The following is a 17442-nucleotide window of genomic DNA, read 5'->3' on the forward strand; positions in this document are numbered from 1 at the left end:
GAGAGGAGAGGAGAGGAGACGAGACGAGAGGAGAGGAGAGGAGAGGAGAGGAGAGGATGACACTTTTCAGCTCACTGTAGCTCTCAGCTGAATTGAGTGTTGATGAATTGAAGCATTGATGGGAAATTAATCTGTTCCTCTAGCTTGAGTTTTTGTCATTTACAATACATAGTCTTAATGATCTTAATGGACTTTGTGAGGTCTGTATCATTAATGCTTTCCCAGGTGTGTTGAACAAATTAAGTTGAAACACACTGCACGCTTGCCAGATAAAGCAATGGGCTCTATGCACAGTTGCACACATGCTATTTTGGAAAGAACTTGAACCCCTTTCCTACTTCCTTCACAGGCTACGCTGATACTGTTCCATTCTGGCCAAACAGAGTCAGGGTGCTGCTATTGCGCATTTGGCTCACTGGAAACACTCTGCTACACCAGTGGGTCTCAAAGTGTCCTTGAGTGGGTTCCAAATGGCAGGTCTATAACTCTGAGAGTTATAGTTAGTTGTAACTCACAGAGTTATGGGGTTCCTTGAAATTAAATGGTTTGAGAACCACTGCACACTAAATGGAATAGAGCCTTAATTAGCATCATCGGAAGTACAGTAGGAAGACTTATTCTGTGTGCATATATAGCCCATTGAATATTTTAAGAGGACCCAGAGGTTTATTCTGGGATATTGCCTGGTTGTCTTGTCAGCATCCAAGACCTGTACCTTTTCTTGCTCCATCTCATTTTGTGTCTTGACCCTCAACCAGTTATCTTAGGCTGAGAGAGGTTTTTCTCTAGCCTGATTCACTGCGTTAGGTGATTTTTGTTTTGTCACTTGAGTAGCAAAGTGACAAATCAAATCACGGAACGCAGGCTGGAAACCAGGCTAGCTTTTCTCTTGTGTAACCTGTCCATTTGTTCCATGTTCCTGCCAATGTTTTGAAAATCCTTTTGCTACTGCATCCTTGGATCCTGTGATGCCCCCAGCTGTGTGTTTTGAACAGCATTGTCTCATAGTTGACCAGCTCACTGGCCTTGTGGTTAGTGTCCGCCCTGAAACTGGGAGGATAGCAAATTATGAATCAACCCGGACAGGGGAGGATGTCGCACTGTCGGACAGTATAAATGTGACACTTTGCCTTGTTTACAACATTTTCAACGCTGACGAAGGCCCATGGCCGAAACGCGTTCGTAAAAATAAAGTGCCTTAAAGGACTCCGTGAGTGCTGGTATTCTCCTTCTTCTAAAAGGATAGCAAATTATCCCTTCTATTCTTTATTTTTTTATTTTTTTTTACCAATAGTGAAATGCTCTTTTAGCTACAGCGAGGAGAATGAGATGATATAACTTTGTACTGGCAGGCCTCGTCGACGGAAAAGCCACTATATCTGTCTGAAATATGTCACAAAAACAAGCAGCAGACTTTTTTGCAAAAAGAGTTGTGCAGACAAGGCTGAACGTTCAGTCACACAGGAAGGATCCAAATCCCCTGAGCACGCACGTGCCTGCTAGCGCTTTACACAGCAAAGCACAATCTGTAAAAGCAATCCATTTTCATGAACATGTTGTGGCTGCAACTGACATGCTATACTTTATGTCCCTCCCCAGCATGTTTTCTCAGTAGAGAACAGAGTGGTACATCTGCTACAGTTTATTAGTTTAGATACAACATCATTCAAACTTCAGGGGGATGGGACCTGCGGGGTGAGAAAATATAGTTATGATCCCATGATAGCCCAGGAAGCATATGCGACTTTCATGATGCTGTATGTATTGGAAAGAATGGCAACACTTCCAGGCAGCAAGTCTATTCCCTGTCTTCATTACTGGCGGAGCAAAATAGTCCTGCATGAAATATGTTTCTTCAGACCTAACACTAACAGGTGTCTTAACAATTTCTCCCAACCCACCCTGGCATACAGGTCTGAAAGAAATAGTAAAATATTCAACAAAGACCAAAAGGAAGGCCACTATAAAAATGTAATGTTAGTTATATAGTAGAGGTCTGGGTCCTAACTTGATACTTAGAGAATATGGTTCCAGCTGTCTATTGTTTGATATTGAGCACAATTTAATCTAGCTGTAGAAAGCTCTATTATTACAACATCACTTAATAACTGTTTCCAGTGATTAAAAGTCAGAGAATGTGGAGCTTGCCATCAAAGTGACATCTCTATTTGCAGCTGTGCTTCCTGCCAGCCAGAAACATCTCTGGACTGTACTTACATTTTAATAATGTTTTTGTAATAGCCTACTTTAGATAGATAATTTGTTACCAGAAACTGTGGGACACTCACAGATCATTATAAAAAAAAAACCCAGTTGTATTTAAAGAACCGTGTACGGTTTGGTGATGTAGCAAGTCTCATTCTGTAAGCTTTCTGAGGGGTTAAATATGTTGTATGGACACATTTGAATTGGATATATACTGATGATTTGGGTTTCGGTATGCCATGATAATGTGTCTCCAAACTCTGGTCCAATTATTAAATTGATGTTGGTGATTTGTAGTCTCAAGTCTGTACGTGTTTCAAGATTGGATAATGGGTATTAATGAAGGGGTGAGTCCATGTAACTCCATAGGTAGTATGGAGTTCTGCTACTCCGTAGCAGAAGCTGCAAATACAAAAAGGAGGTACCAGTAGTTATCGAAGAGTTAAACAAAAAAAAAGCATTCCGGGCTGCAGGAAGCTGAACCGTGTATCTAATATTAAACAGATGACATGCATTCATTCATGACAAGGTGCCTTTTCCTTTTTTATATATAAAAGTGAGCCCTTTTAGCGATTGCAACATTTGTATTCACAGCAATAAATGCTACGTATCACTCCTGATAATTGATTTCACAATTCTATTCACTCGGCTCGCAGCTGGCAGCACGGCAATTTTGACGCAACTCCTCATTTCCCTCTCACCACTTTGCCTTTCACTCTCATAAAGGAAGAAATAAATCTGTCTTTGCCTCATGGCACATCCTAATAGGCCCACTTGAGGGATTTCAGTAGTTCAATACATGGCTTTATTTATTTGTGAATGACTTCCCTTCACCATGGATCAGATGATACTGGCTGGCTAATGCACAGCTAATGCAAAGCTGATCATATCCTAAAATGTAAACATAAAGTGCCTGCATGTTTGTGTTGAACGAGGGTGAAATAAGTGACGTCCCACTTGATTGATCTTCTGCAGAGATGCAATAATTCAGATCTTTGATCTGAATTAGTAGTTGATACAGACACATGGTAATCCACATCCAAAATACTATTGACGATAGCTATTAACTTTACTGTTCTCATATACTGTAGCTCCAACACTGTCCAACACATATGATTACATTTAAAAAATGTAATCATTTCGATTTGTTTTGACAGCCCTAAGTTGCTCTCTTGTTTGAATATAGCCTATATGACTCTGTCGATGTCAACAAACTTTACCTATTGACTGGCTGGAAATTAAACCTGTTCAGTGACTGTACCTGCCTCTAGAATTCTAAACTGTGTATACTGTATGTGTTGACAGGATACAGTGTATATGCGAGATGTTTGGAGATGCTGCTCTTCTGGAGGGCTCGTCCGAGGCTGAACTATAGAGAGACGTTTCACCCTGGCCATCACTTACACAGCTGAGGACGTGGCGTAGAAGACTGCTCAAAGTATGAACACACACACACACACACACACACACACACACACACACACACACACACACACACACACACACACACACACACACAGCCTTGGTAGGCATTTTCTTCTTGGTTCGTCACACTCGCACACAGAATCTAAACTGTGGCTGATTGTCAGTATAACGCATGCAGATATAAACCGAAGTACCCAGCTCAATTACTTACGCTTCAAGATGTAGGGCGGGTGACGTCAACATAATGTGCTCCCTGGAAAATTATGGCCCACGGAGATTGTTGAATGTTAACTTGAAGTCAATTTCACACTGTCTTGAATCCATGACGTGAGACATATACTGCTGACAAGTATTTACACGCAAACATCCCTAGACACCAGTGACACGCACAGGGAATTTGAAGGGCAGGGGCTGGAATTTGAAAAGGCACCTTTATTTTGTTCTACCCAGATTTAGAGGAACATCATTTTAAACACTAGCAAATTACCCAACAGTCTGATAGAGAGAGACCGAAAGAGAGAGGTCCCGCGTTCGGTCGTGACAAAAAATACAAATTATTTGAAATGAACAGTACAGTACTTGTAACTATAAGTATAAAACTTGTTTTGTCCACACACGTGACATCTGACAATGACATGACATAGCCTATACTATGAGTGGCTGTGTGCGCACTCAACTGCATCAATGAATGCCATGTGTTCAGCTTGTTTGGTTGATAGTTCCCATTCATCAGCAACATATTTATGTCTTTGTGAGTTGTGATACTAAATGTAGCCTACTACATAAGCAGTGCAGTCTTTCAACATAAAATGCTACATTTCAGGTGCACACTTCCCTCTTAGGCAGTGCTTCCCAAATACCTAAAATAATTTGGGGGTTATACCAACATACAGAGTAATGCATACAGGGTATCACCCCCCTCCCTATCTAAGTATTGGACAGTATTAGGATGTTGATATTCATTTTGTATTCATCCTTAGGGCCCCAAATGACCCCTTAGAAATAAATGTCTATTTCAAACACAAAGTGTTTTTTACCTGGTGGTCATATTTTGACGGCAGTATGCATGCCTGTCAAGTGGTGGTGTTTAGTATGCATGTCCATCATTTTTCTGACTTTATCCTCTTGGCAGATTTTGTATTGACTTTCTTTGAACTGTATACCCATTGTGCATGAATAAATCTTAATACAATGTTCAATCAGTCAATCACACAGGAGGGAGTATAGTATAAACATACCGGTAAACAAAAAGGGGTTTGAGAGGTGGGAGTTCTGTACGACAGTACGGAGTGTGTGTGTAGTTTTTTGATGAAGGGATGTGGGATGTGCCTCAGGGAGAGGTGAGGAATTAACTTCTTGTTTTGAAACCTGGCTGAAATTAGTTTGCCATTAGTGAATGGGCATTGGGTGCATATCGTACAATGTACTGTAGCTTAGCTTTAAAATAACCAGTGGTTTGATACTCCATGGGATCTCGAGAGGCCTTTTTTTCCTTCCAGATATACATGTATTGCCTGGCTGAAAGGCAATTTCTGAGAAAAGGCAATGCGAACGTCATCTGCATGGAATTAAGCTATTCTTAAGCTGTCGGTGGGAACTTGATAGGGTAATTAAAGTGCCTATTAAGACGATTAGAGTGTGTGTGTGTGTGTGTGTGTGTATGTGTGTGTGTGTGTGTGTGTGTGTGTGTGTGTGTGTGTGTGTGTGTGTGTGTGTGTGTGTGTGTGTGTGTGTGTGTGCGCGTGTGCGTGTGCGTGTGCGTGCGTGTGCGTGTGCGCGTGAGAGATCTGAAGCTGTGTCTGACTGTGTTTATGTGAAGTCGATGTATGTGCAGGCTTGTCTGGACGGTTGCATACCGCTCTCCGTTATCAGCTCTCAAATGTAATTTTCTGAGGACACGGGCGGGGCAGCAATGAGGGCTCATAGTATTCCAAAGCACATATCATATGGGATTAGCTGGGATCAGAAATAGCTGCGGAAAATTGGTGTGGATCGTGCACGCTCCCCTAATAACCTCCTCTTCCACAAAGAGAACATTAAAAAGAGAAGGCTATAGTGGGGTGGCTGCACTTTGGTGTCTTTTCCATAGTGGCACTTCATCAAGTCAGGAATGGCACCACACAGGAAAATATGGAAGGTTCTCAAAGTGGGCTCCTTGCGGGAGTTCCAGGGAGCCCCGCCTAAATGATGAAATACCGGACCGCATTCTCTGGCTGCCGATAATATACATATATATTACAGTATATCCATGTGGAGACGGAGTGAGTTTATATTTTCCGAATCAATTTGTGGTCTAGGCGTCTAGCAGAAGCAGCAGCTGTGTTGACCTTGAATATGTTGTGGAACTTCCACGCGTAGGGCCTACACAATATATAGTGGGGTGGCTGCACTTTGGTGTCTTTTCCATAGTGGCACTCATCAAGTCAGGAATGGCACCACACAGGAAAATATGGAAGGCCAACGCAGTGGTTCTCAAAATGGGCTCCTTGAGGGAGTTCCAGGGAGCCCCGCCTAAATGATATAGTTTGGAACCAAATGGACCCTTATGGGTCTGTAATTGAGAGTTAAATTAACATAGATTTTACAATATTAATTGGGGTCCCATAGGTAGAAAAGGCCATTAAATGGGGGTCCGCCGTAGCCTATTGCATATTTCACTGGAGGTCCTTCAAATTAAACTGGTTGAGAATCACTGCTAGAGCCGTAAAAACATGGCGTGTATTTTCAAATGGGGGTCCGCTAATTAGTGCCAATTCCTTGACATGAAAAAGTTTGAGAACCACGTACTGCTCTAATCTATAACTCTGAAAATGAGAGAGGGCTTAATTAACACTCTGGAGTTTTGTTCTGCCATACACTAAATTATTTATTTGATTTATTTATTTGAATTTGAAATATAGCCTATATTGTACTAGACCATCGGCTCCCTTTTGGACATCATAACCAATGAATACACGCAATGAATAATGTTTCTGGTCGATTTCTCATCTGGTCATAAAACAACTCCACTTTCTCTTTTCTTTCACAGCGGCATTCATTTTTTTTATCTTAATGTGAGAATTTACACTGTCCTGCATCTGATGGTGAGCGTTGCTGATGGTTTCCATCCCACCTGTTGTTGTGACTTGTGATTGTGATTGTTACTGCAGACTCCTTCACCCCAGGGAGGGGTGTTGATACACGCGCCGCTGACGGGAAAATTAGGAATGTCAAATGTCTCGTACAGAGTGTGATTGACTAGCAGCACATAATAGCGGGGTCCAGCTGTTTGAAATACCAGACCGCATTCTCTGGCTGCCGATATTATACATGTGGAGACGGAGTGAGTTTATATTTTCCGATTTGTGGTCTAGGGCGTCTAGCAGAAGCAGCAGCTGTGTGGGTTTTGAACTTTTGACCTTGAATCTTTTGTGGAACTTCCATGTAGGGCCTACACAATATAACTTCAACAGTGGAAGTTATATTGTGTAGGCCCTCTACTTCTGTTCAAAGCTCCAACTTGGAAAATAGCCTATCAAAAAGTAGCTTTCAATCAAGTGCCAAAATAGGTATTCTCTGGCTATGTATTCTGGCTGTGTATGTATCTTTTAGGCCCTGCTGAGCCAACTGCTAAAATACAACATAGGTTATACAACAAGCTCACAACGCAAAGCGATGCAGCATGTTGAGAGCATGCTGCCCAGAGCAGCTGAGGTTACAGAGTTACAGGCAAAGGGTACGGAAAAGTACTCTTAATTGTGTGTACAGCAATACAAGGCAAAAAGAAAAGCAAGAAGTATCAACAGAGCAACGGTATATATATGGAACTAAAAACTAATAAAGTGTCCATTACAGTGCTTCATAACTAAGTGTCTCACCATGTATCGTCATAAAAATAAAAAATATAATTTGGAGGATTTTAGGAAAGATTACAGTTTGTCTGTTGCTGCTGGTGTAGCAGTATAGCCCTGGTCCAGTGCGTTGGCGAGTTCTCTCAGTAACTTCTGGAGGCAGAAAGTAAAATATGTTCGCCAGACATATTTTATGTAGAGCCACCTCTACAGATCTGGTCATTGTAAATTACCCTTTGCCTTTGGCCAGATCTGTAGAGGCAGCTCTAAATAAAAATATTTTATTTTATTGCCCAAAAAGTACATTATATAGAGAAGCTAGGGTGCTGAGAGGCTTCCCAGTCAGTGGCCTTGTGTGGTTAGTGACGTCCGCCCTGAAACTGGGAGGTCAGGGTTCGATCCCTGGCTGGGTCATACCAAAGACTGTAAAAATGGGACCCAATGCCTTCCTGCCTGGCACTCAGCATCAATGGGTTGGATGGGGTCAAATCAACTAATCAAAATGATTCCCGAGCGCAGCACGGCTGCAGCTCACCGCTCATTGGCTGCGTCACACCGTTCCAAGAGATGGGTTAAAATGTGGAGAACAACACTGCGGTAACGTGTGTGACAAATCGTACGACTTTGACTTTCCCAGCCTGAAGAATAGATCTTCAACAACACAGAACATGAACGCGCTCACACACTCACACACGCATGCAGGTGTGTGTGCGGCAGACAAATACAAAGTTATTTTTAGACCCAGTAATCAGCATAATACTGTTACACAAGGCCTGCATATTTCTTTTTATAAATGGCAACTACAGTATGAAACATCTTCCCGCCTAAAGTAAAAGGTATAATGAATGTTTTCTATGCAAGCTGCTCTTATTTGCAATTCCATCAGTGAACAAAGACAAAACAGTATGAGCCTAGCTCATTAAATCAATCCTGCACACTGAACAATTTTGCTGAGGTAATTATAGTATATTTTAAAAATTACATTTTGTGTACATGCAAGAAAAAAATTATGTAGCTCTGAAATAGCACTATAATTTCTATATCCTGTTGGCATGTTTGTTGCATAACCGTATTGTTTTAATTTTGCTCATGGACTACTGACATTCAAACTAAAACCCTGTTTGCACTCGCTTGAAAGGTACTGTAGGCTATATTACATTTTCTGTGGGAACAGGCACTGATTTTGAATGCCGGAATATAATTTTTCTCAGCATTAATCACCCTGTCAGAATGTCTGCATTGTTGCTATGTGAGACCATAGACCTTAAAGGCGTAGTGAAATGACACACTTTTAGACCATATCCGTGCTCCTCATATGGGCATACCCAAACAATGGATGCCAACAAAATTGGCAAATTCTAATTTTTGTGTGGGTTTTATATCAAAAGTGGCATAATTACTTCCGGAAAACGAAAACGTGCTGCGTGATGACGTGTAGAGATACACATCAATAAAAGCCAATAAAAATGAAGCTCACCGGTTTGGTTCCCATGCTTCATTTGACGACCTCCACAGCTGGTTTTGATTAAAGAACTGCTCCGTTTTTAATCCAATTCAAGATGACATCCAGACAGTGTATTACTTGTTTTAAACTTAATCATCGGGCTAAAATATGTATATGGGCCATTTAGTTCTACCAAATTAGTTCAAATTGCAGTCCCACAATGAAAAACACATATTAAAAAAACAATTTAGTGTTCAGACTTTTCACTGTAGTAATGTCATAGTATGGTCTAATGAATCACAATACATTCATTGAGATAATATAAAATTAAATATATAAAAAAGCATCCTTTATATTATGTTACTTCCAATTGGAAGGTGGCTGTCCCAACCTCTAACCCCTAAATTTAAATTCATGAAAAAACTTTCCTAAATATATATTTTTTAATACCGCCATTTGATTTATTGTATAGGAAAGTTGAAATAATTAAATTGATTTTGTAGATCTTTTTTTAATTACAAAACTTGATGCTGTCCCATGTTTTCATGTCACTACCGAAACAGAAAGAGTTTAAGTCCATAGATGGAGCCTGGTTTAAGTCACACCCCCACACCCACACATTTTACACCTATTGGTTGCATGCTGAAAATAGCAGATCTGTTATCTTACAGTATACAGGAAGATAGCTGAGGTCGTCCAAGTTAACTTGGACGACCTCAGCTGGCCTATCATAATGCAGGCTTAGTGAATATTAAAATGTCCTCTGTGTGCATGACTGCATTTCAGACTCATATCATACTCAATATTTAACACCACAATGTTTGTTTATGCTCGTCCGCAAACACATTCATGGATCACATTTCAATGTGTTCCAAAAGATTCCACAGAGCACAGCAGAAAAACGTTTTAACTTCTGATAACCTTGGGGGCTGCTTTTCCAATGATTTTGCAGCTTCAGCAAAATACAGAATATTTTTTGGCGGAAGAGACAGCATAATGAGACAGGAAGAATGCTGTTACCCTTAAAAACACAATGATTGTCTCCGTCAGGCCAACAGGCATGGGCGCAGACTATGCTTTGCACTATGTCCGTCCGTCTGTCCGTCATTCGGTCTGTGGACAGCTAATCTCCACCACCGTTGGCTTGATTGCAGCAAAACTGCTCACACCTGTGTTGTCTGGGCCGGGAGGCATACTATGATCCAAGGTGCGCTGGCGGTCGGGCGAGGGTTGGGGTTAGGTTTAGGTGTGCTGCACCGGGGGAGGTTATTTTTATGGACTTTTGATATAAAAATAGTAAAATACACAAAATGAAAATGTTGGCATCCACTGTTAAGTATGACCATATGATGACCACGGATATGGTCTAAAAGTGTGAAAAACATATTTTTCTTCTTTAAAACACCTGATCACTGGTGTAGGGAATAGTCCCCAGTATAATGGGTTAAACGAATTCTGAGCTTGTTGACCGGCTATTTTCGCTGAATGTTCGTGTAGTTTCGCCAAATGTTGGCCTATTATGACATAGTGTAAACTCAGATAAGGGACGCTACTACGCTATAGGATTCATGTTTTTAAAACCGGGGGTTGATGTCGTCAAGGCGAATAATGCAGCTGTGATGGTTGATGGATGTGTAAAAGTGTAATTCTGTGTCTGAAAAGGAAGAGAGAATACCAGCCAGAACATGTCATTTTCACACAGCTACACTTGGAAAGAAATATATGTAATTGACTATTTGCCATGGAAAAGCACAGCCTGTACCAGTATCAGTACCAATTGAGCCAAGAGAGCTTCTCTGTGATTTAACTCATCTCGATTTGATCCCCACAAAGCAGAGCTAATGCCTGTAAGGCGCTCAGCCTGTGATGATGCAACTAAAGTTACACTATGTGTTAACTGTATGATATTGTTGCTGTCGGGGAGAAACCAGCCACACAATGCGTTGCTCCGGAACTACTCTGTAGATCAGTCTGCCGCGTGGAAGGACTATAGGCACTGGTTGACTTCTGTCCTCCTTATACGTCTCACCAGGTCCACTCTGTGCTCTCACCAGGTCCACTCCTGTGCTCTCACCAGGTCCAGCACCTGTGCGTTGCACCAGACTCCCAGAACTAAAAAGATAAGCCTCATTGATAAGGTGATCGTTATCAATAAAAAAATAACGAGCTCCATCCCTATCCGTGACTCACTATACATTTGTATTCTTAGGATGAGCGGGGCGAGGGAGCGGTGACAGCGCTTGCTCATCCTATACGAACTCTTTATATTGCCTGCGAAATCTGCACCAATGTAATGAACGTTAAGTTTTCAACCCCCGACGCCATGGCCGTCTAAACGAAAGGCGGCACATCTTATATTTTATTGTGGGGTTTTCTCTAGAGACTGCTGCCGTGTGAACAACATGGCCTAAGGCATCGATCAGACGGGATACAAAATGCAGGGCGGGTACCTTTTGTGCCTATTTGTGCATTCTACAAAGCAGAGCTTTTCTTCTTGGATGTTAATCACCTGTCACTCACCTTTAGTTATGTTCACCACAGAAGGGCCTGCCTCTGTCTGAACTCATCTGGGGGGGGGGTGTGTGTGTGTGTGTGTGCATGCGTGCGTGCACACGTGTGCGCGGATGTACTCTTCTTATTATTCAGTGTTTATTCCGTTGGCTGCACCTTTTTGATAACCCTGCCAAAATATGTGACCATCTACCGGTTGCCAAGTTAATATCGGAATAGGCTCATGATAATGTTATTGATTTAGTATTCATGTTCATAAAGTTTATTTTTTATCATTTATTTACCCACTAGAATTCGGCCGCTCATCCCAGAGTTACTTTGCCGCGCACTATGGGAAGAAGGAAATTGCATGCGTTGTGTTCCAACTCGGTTTCTTTTCAGCAGCACCAATGCGAGGCGGAGAGATAGTTGCGCCAGCAATGCGATCGCGTGCGGAGAAAGACAGAGTGTATAGCCTGCATGGCTATTCCTGTGTGTGTGTGTTTCTGTGTGTGTGTGTGCGTGGCATGGCGAGAGAGAGAGAGAGATCGTGGCTTCCAGGCGTGCGTGCGTGCGTGCGCGTGTGTGTGTGTGTGTGTGTGTGTGTGTGTGTGTGTGTGTGTGCGCAAGCAAAAGTACTCGGCGAACGGTGAAATTGTAATAGTTAGGCACAAACCAAGTACTGTCGAATAACAATGTTGATGTAACTAAGAGATTCGCTGTTGGAGCTATAATTTTATATACAGAGATTTAGAAGGAATAAGCAAAATGGTGAGCCGACTATTACTCCTTCCGCGAAGATGTTTCTCTGCGGCCGGACTCGGAGAGAGGGAGATCAGATTGCAGGCTCGCAGCAGGCAAAGGGGGAGGGGCTGAGAGCTAGTGACGGGTGAGCACATGTTGGCTCTGATTGGCTGGTGGCCACATCTTATGGGCACATCTTTTATGGGCACATCTTTTCATTGGCTGGTGCGCACATCTTTTTCGCCACGTGACAACTTTACAATTGTTAGAATAGATGGTAGTAGCTGAGCACAAGTGCTCATTTTCAGCAACGCCCTGCACATAGAGACACACACACACACACACACACACACACACACACACACACACACACACACACACACACACACACACACACACACACACACACACACACACACACACAATCTGACAATCACTTCCCCACCCAGATTTTTCCTGCCCGTCCGGCGTATCGAACCGGCAACCTTTCGGCAACAAGGGCGCTCCTTATAACTAAATGCATTTGAAATTGGATAAAAATGTTACTTTTCAGGATTCCAATTCAAAAGTATAGCAAAAAGATATTTAGGATCCAATTCAATAATGGCAAAAACAGCTGACAGCTATTTTCGCTACTTTTGTGTGACATAGAATGACAAAGTTGGGCAAAAAGAGTTCAAATACAGAGATAAGAGGTTTCTGCCTGACAGTATATGCAACGTGGCCCTCTGGAATGAGTATTGTGGCCCTTTCATCTTCAAAGTTGCCCCTCCTGTACTGTGGGGTCTGTAAAAATCCTTTTGCAAAGAATATAATAGCAGTGTCGGCTATACAAGTTCAAGAGCGTTAAATTTAGACTATTTCATCCTCGAGACGGCAACATCAAATAAAAGTACAACATTAAAAAAGTATGGTTTTTTATTAACATTGAATATAGTTTTTTCTTTTACAATGACAACCTTTTGAAATTGTATCCTCAGCAATATTTAATTTAAGTCACAGCAATAAATACAACATACCTCACTTTATTATTGATTTTTTCCCCCACTTTTATAGAAAAAGAGAAAGATCCATAAGCTCGTCTTCCATAGATTTCCCACAGGCAGAAATTCCCAATAAGCAGCATCAACTCCCTCACCCACCCATAATCATTATGATCCTCCTTATCATTTCAGCAGCGAATTTCAAACAGAGACCTCATCAAAAAACGGGGGGGGAAAAGAAAGAAAAAGAATCAAAGCAAAACTGATAAGGAATTTAAAAAGAGGTCAAATAAAGCAATCAAATAAATTAAAAAAAGCTCATGCACATTCAGAATGTTCCTTTCTCAAAACCAGAATCACAAGCTTAGAGTGTGAACCGATTCACTCAGTTTTCTTTTTTCTTTTTTCTTTTCTTTTTTATTACTAAGTTAAAAGTTTTACTAAGTTACTTCATATAAAAACGGTATTTGTTCACGTGTAGAATTGATTATGCTTGTTCGGTTCGTCATGATATGAAGTGTAAAATGCATAGAGGAAGTGGTTGTTGATTCTCATCATTACTAAGAAGTACATTTGAAACCTGTAAACTGCGTAAGAACACTGTCGGCCGACTTTAGACTGCTGAATTGTGCTTATATCGGGGGTTTCTGTTGTCGCGACTCCACAGCAACCCCATAAGTTGTTGAGCCTCCGGAGTCCCTCAGGGCTCTATACTAGTTATCCCATTCTGACCTGAGATCAGATTCATACGAGGTTTCCACGGGACGCACACTGGTCTGATGAACCCATTCTGACCTGAGATCAGATTCTAAAAATGTCAGTCGTTCTTCGAATTTTTCAAAAATAGCAGACCTACAAGCTCGTATCGCGCCACTCGGTGGCGCGATATGAGCTTGTAGATCTGCTATTTTTCAATAGGTAAAGCATAACATGATGCTAACACCAAAATGGGTGCCCGGTCAGAATGGGTTATACTAGTTTTCTTTTTCCTATGCTAATTTTCTGTTTTCGCTCTATTAAAGATGGAGCGCCGTGATTTTTGCCGTCCTTTTCTGTGTTGTACAGTATGTGTCTATGGAGTTAACGTTACTCTAATAGACCTGACCCCCATGTGTGGTTAGAATATTCAAATATGTCTTCCCTGTGTATTTCTGGTCTCTTCCTGAAAGCTGAAAGCCTTTGAGTCAAAAGGCTCAATCGAAAATACACCATTCATCATAACCCTAACCCCTCCCCCGTTATCGTACAACACAGCTGTGGGTGAGGCTTAAGTTCAGGTGGGTGGTGCTAAATTGAAAACCAGGTATACTTAATGAACTAGTGGATGTGGGCCACATAACATAATTTTAACACTTTCTGTAGACTTTCTTTTTAAAAGATCTTCCTCCTAGTATAATCATATTAACTGATGATCATGTTTTAGGGTTCACGGCACTCCGTCTTTAAATATCGTTGTTGAAAATAGAGCACCGAAGTCTGACGTCACTTTCAGTAGAGGGCACTAGTACACAGGTTCATGTATTTTTTTTATTTGCATTGTAATCCCCATAGGGGGATTTGTGGTCGCTTCATATACGAACTGTGTTTGAAAAATAACCGATCATCCCAGCCTTTCTGTCAGGGGTGGCTGTGCGTCGTTAATGATGTCCATTCATATTTGATACAGCCAGTTTCTGGAGAAAATTTAATTAATTTTGCCGCAAAAGCCTTGAAACTATTATGAACGCAATGTCGCTGCTAATATACGTCACGCCCAGCTGTCAACACATTGCGTTCCTGAGATTCCTCGTTGACGTAAGCTCAGGTGGCGGTCACTCGACTCGTACTAACCATGAAACATTAAATATCAATAAAAAATATTGTGCAACGGGCAGCTGCAGCCACCCAGCCTACCCGGAAATGTAGTCTCTGGGTTGTTTGACTCGTTTCTAGCGCTTATTGTGTTACTCTTTGGGCATATTTGTACATGTCCACCTTCAGTCGATGCTTCATATCCATATGAGTGAAGATGATCGGTTTATATTTCAAACACAGTTCTTATGTGAAGAGATCTAAAATCCCCCAATGGGGATTACAATGCAAATAAAAAGTACACAAACCTGTGGACTGGCGCCCTCTACTGACAGTGACGTCAGGACTTTGGTGCTCTATAGCAGATCAATTGTGCTGATCTGCCGTTTGGTTTTCTGCACAGGTTTTCCGAGAACACGGATCGCTGGGAACCACTTGATGACCCAGTGTGTGTGATCGTGTTAGAACGCGAGTGCTGAATCACCTTCGAGTTTGAGTAAATGGTCACGTCCCCTTCCAAGTGCAGTTTCAGACCGCGATGGAGGCGCGCCGTCTCAAGCAAACTTGAGCCACAAGAGACACCACCGAGAGAGCTAAAGCGCGCGAGTTGCTGCGTCGAACGTGGCGAAGTTCGCTAGAGCCGACTCCGCCCCGTTCGAGTTGCAACCCGATAGGCAGAGAATATGCGTTTTCCCCCGACTGACACTCAAAGTGGCTACTGGTCAATCACGGTGTGTCCTTGCACAAGTGCACTGGCCAATCACAGCACGTCCTTGCTCAAAGGCGAAGGCGATTCAGCACTGGAAACGACCTGGTCTGCTGATGATGTGTAGCCTGTAGCACAATGGTCTGAGACTACAAATAATAACCCTAGAATGTTCCTGTTGTTAGCATGGTTTGTTTGTTTTTATATATTTTATATTTTATTTTGGCAAAATCTTCACTTTGAGGCGATATGCAAAATAATTAGGCACCTTTGACAAACCATGGAAATGCTCATTAACGAGTTTGAGGCATTTACCAATTTGTGGGACACTAGCTAAACCTATGTATGTCATTATTCTTTTTTTTAAAGGCATGAGATAATTGATGGGAGTTCTTTTTGGTCAAAATGAGACACAGTAATCAATCAACATTGTACACCACTATATATACCCTTATGATAATTTGGAGTGCCAAATACTTTATAGTACAGTACAGAAAGAAATCATGAGGATAATGAAAGTGACAAGTACTTTTGGAGCAACAACATGAGATCCATATGGTGTAAAAAATATACGCAAATAAACTCTTGGTGCCTCCGCTTTCATCATATGTATATTGCCCAAGCAGCAGAGGAGGCAGGCACCCTGAGGTGTACTGTACATACTATGATACAATAATAAGTTAGAGAATATAATGCTTTATGAATGGCACTCTTCAAAAAAACAATCTCAATCGCCACACTTGTCTTTTTTGCGTTCCCATTATTTTTCTCTCTTTCCCTACTCACACAGTAAAGTCCTCTATTCATTTAACCCATTTTGGACTGGGGTCCTAACATTTCAGAAAAATCACATTTTTCTGAGTGGTGCTCAACCTTTTTCATGTCAAGGACCCCCAGAATTATCTCTATTGGGCCGCGGACCCTCATCTCAAAATATGTAGTTCCAGGGACCCCCCCAGAAGCAAATATTTTAGTTAGAAATGTTCGCTCTGAAATACCTATATATTCAATGATTTGCGCCACATTTTAACAAATTTTCAAAAATAGCAGACCTACAAGCTCATAGCTTGTAGATCTACTATTTTTCAACAGCTAAAATATAACATAATGTTTAAAACACCAAAAGGGATTCCCGCCCAAAATGGGTTAAGCCTGAGAGAACGCCAAGAACGCTTGGTTCCATCTGTGCACCTCAGAGTTAATTTAACCAAGAACATTTTACTGTGTGCTTCATTTACTCCCACCGCCGTCTCTCTCTCTCTCTCTCACTCTCTCTCCGCCTCTTTGACCCACAACATAGCCAGAGTTCAACGAGGCTTCTATCGGCACACGGTGGAGCTGCGTAGTCACTGAGTAAGATTGAGTACAGACAGCACTCCACTGCTGACACAAGGCTGGGAGGCCGGCGGGGGCGCTGTGAATGATGAGGAATAACAACGAGTATACTGTGTGTGTGTGTGTGTGTGTGTGTGTGTGTGTGTGTGTGTGTGTGTGTGTGCGCGTGTGTGTGTGTGTGTGTGTGTGTGTGCGCCCGCTTCAAGTGTTCTAAATCCATAATCACCAGTAGGTTACTCATCAAGACCACGCAGTGGAGCAAGTAGAGGCTCTACTGGAGCCTATAGAGGTGAAATACTGGTGAAACTAACTGCTGCCGCCGAAGCGAAAACATTGTGAAACTGCGCTAGTATACAAGAACTTTGCTTTATGTTTACTTACGTACGTGACCGGTTAAGATTGAGGTTAGGGTTAGAGATAGTAGTCAGACAGTGCAACCAAGGCCAGATCGTACTATGGCTGACAACATCTCCGCTCCAGTAGAGTGGT

General features: G+C 41.9%; 1 protein-coding gene across 1 annotated transcript in view; it reads right to left on the reverse strand.

Annotated features, from left to right (window-relative positions):
• mtnr1ba (melatonin receptor type 1Ba) overlaps nucleotides 1-17442 on the reverse strand; it is an 82498-nt gene that overhangs the window by 9480 nt on the left and 55576 nt on the right. The gene's annotated exons all lie outside the window — the stretch shown is intronic.

This window comes from Protomyctophum bolini, assembly GCF_963924005.1.
Source record: "Protomyctophum bolini genome assembly, chromosome: 9".
Taxonomy (NCBI): Eukaryota; Metazoa; Chordata; class Actinopteri; order Myctophiformes; family Myctophidae; genus Protomyctophum; species Protomyctophum bolini.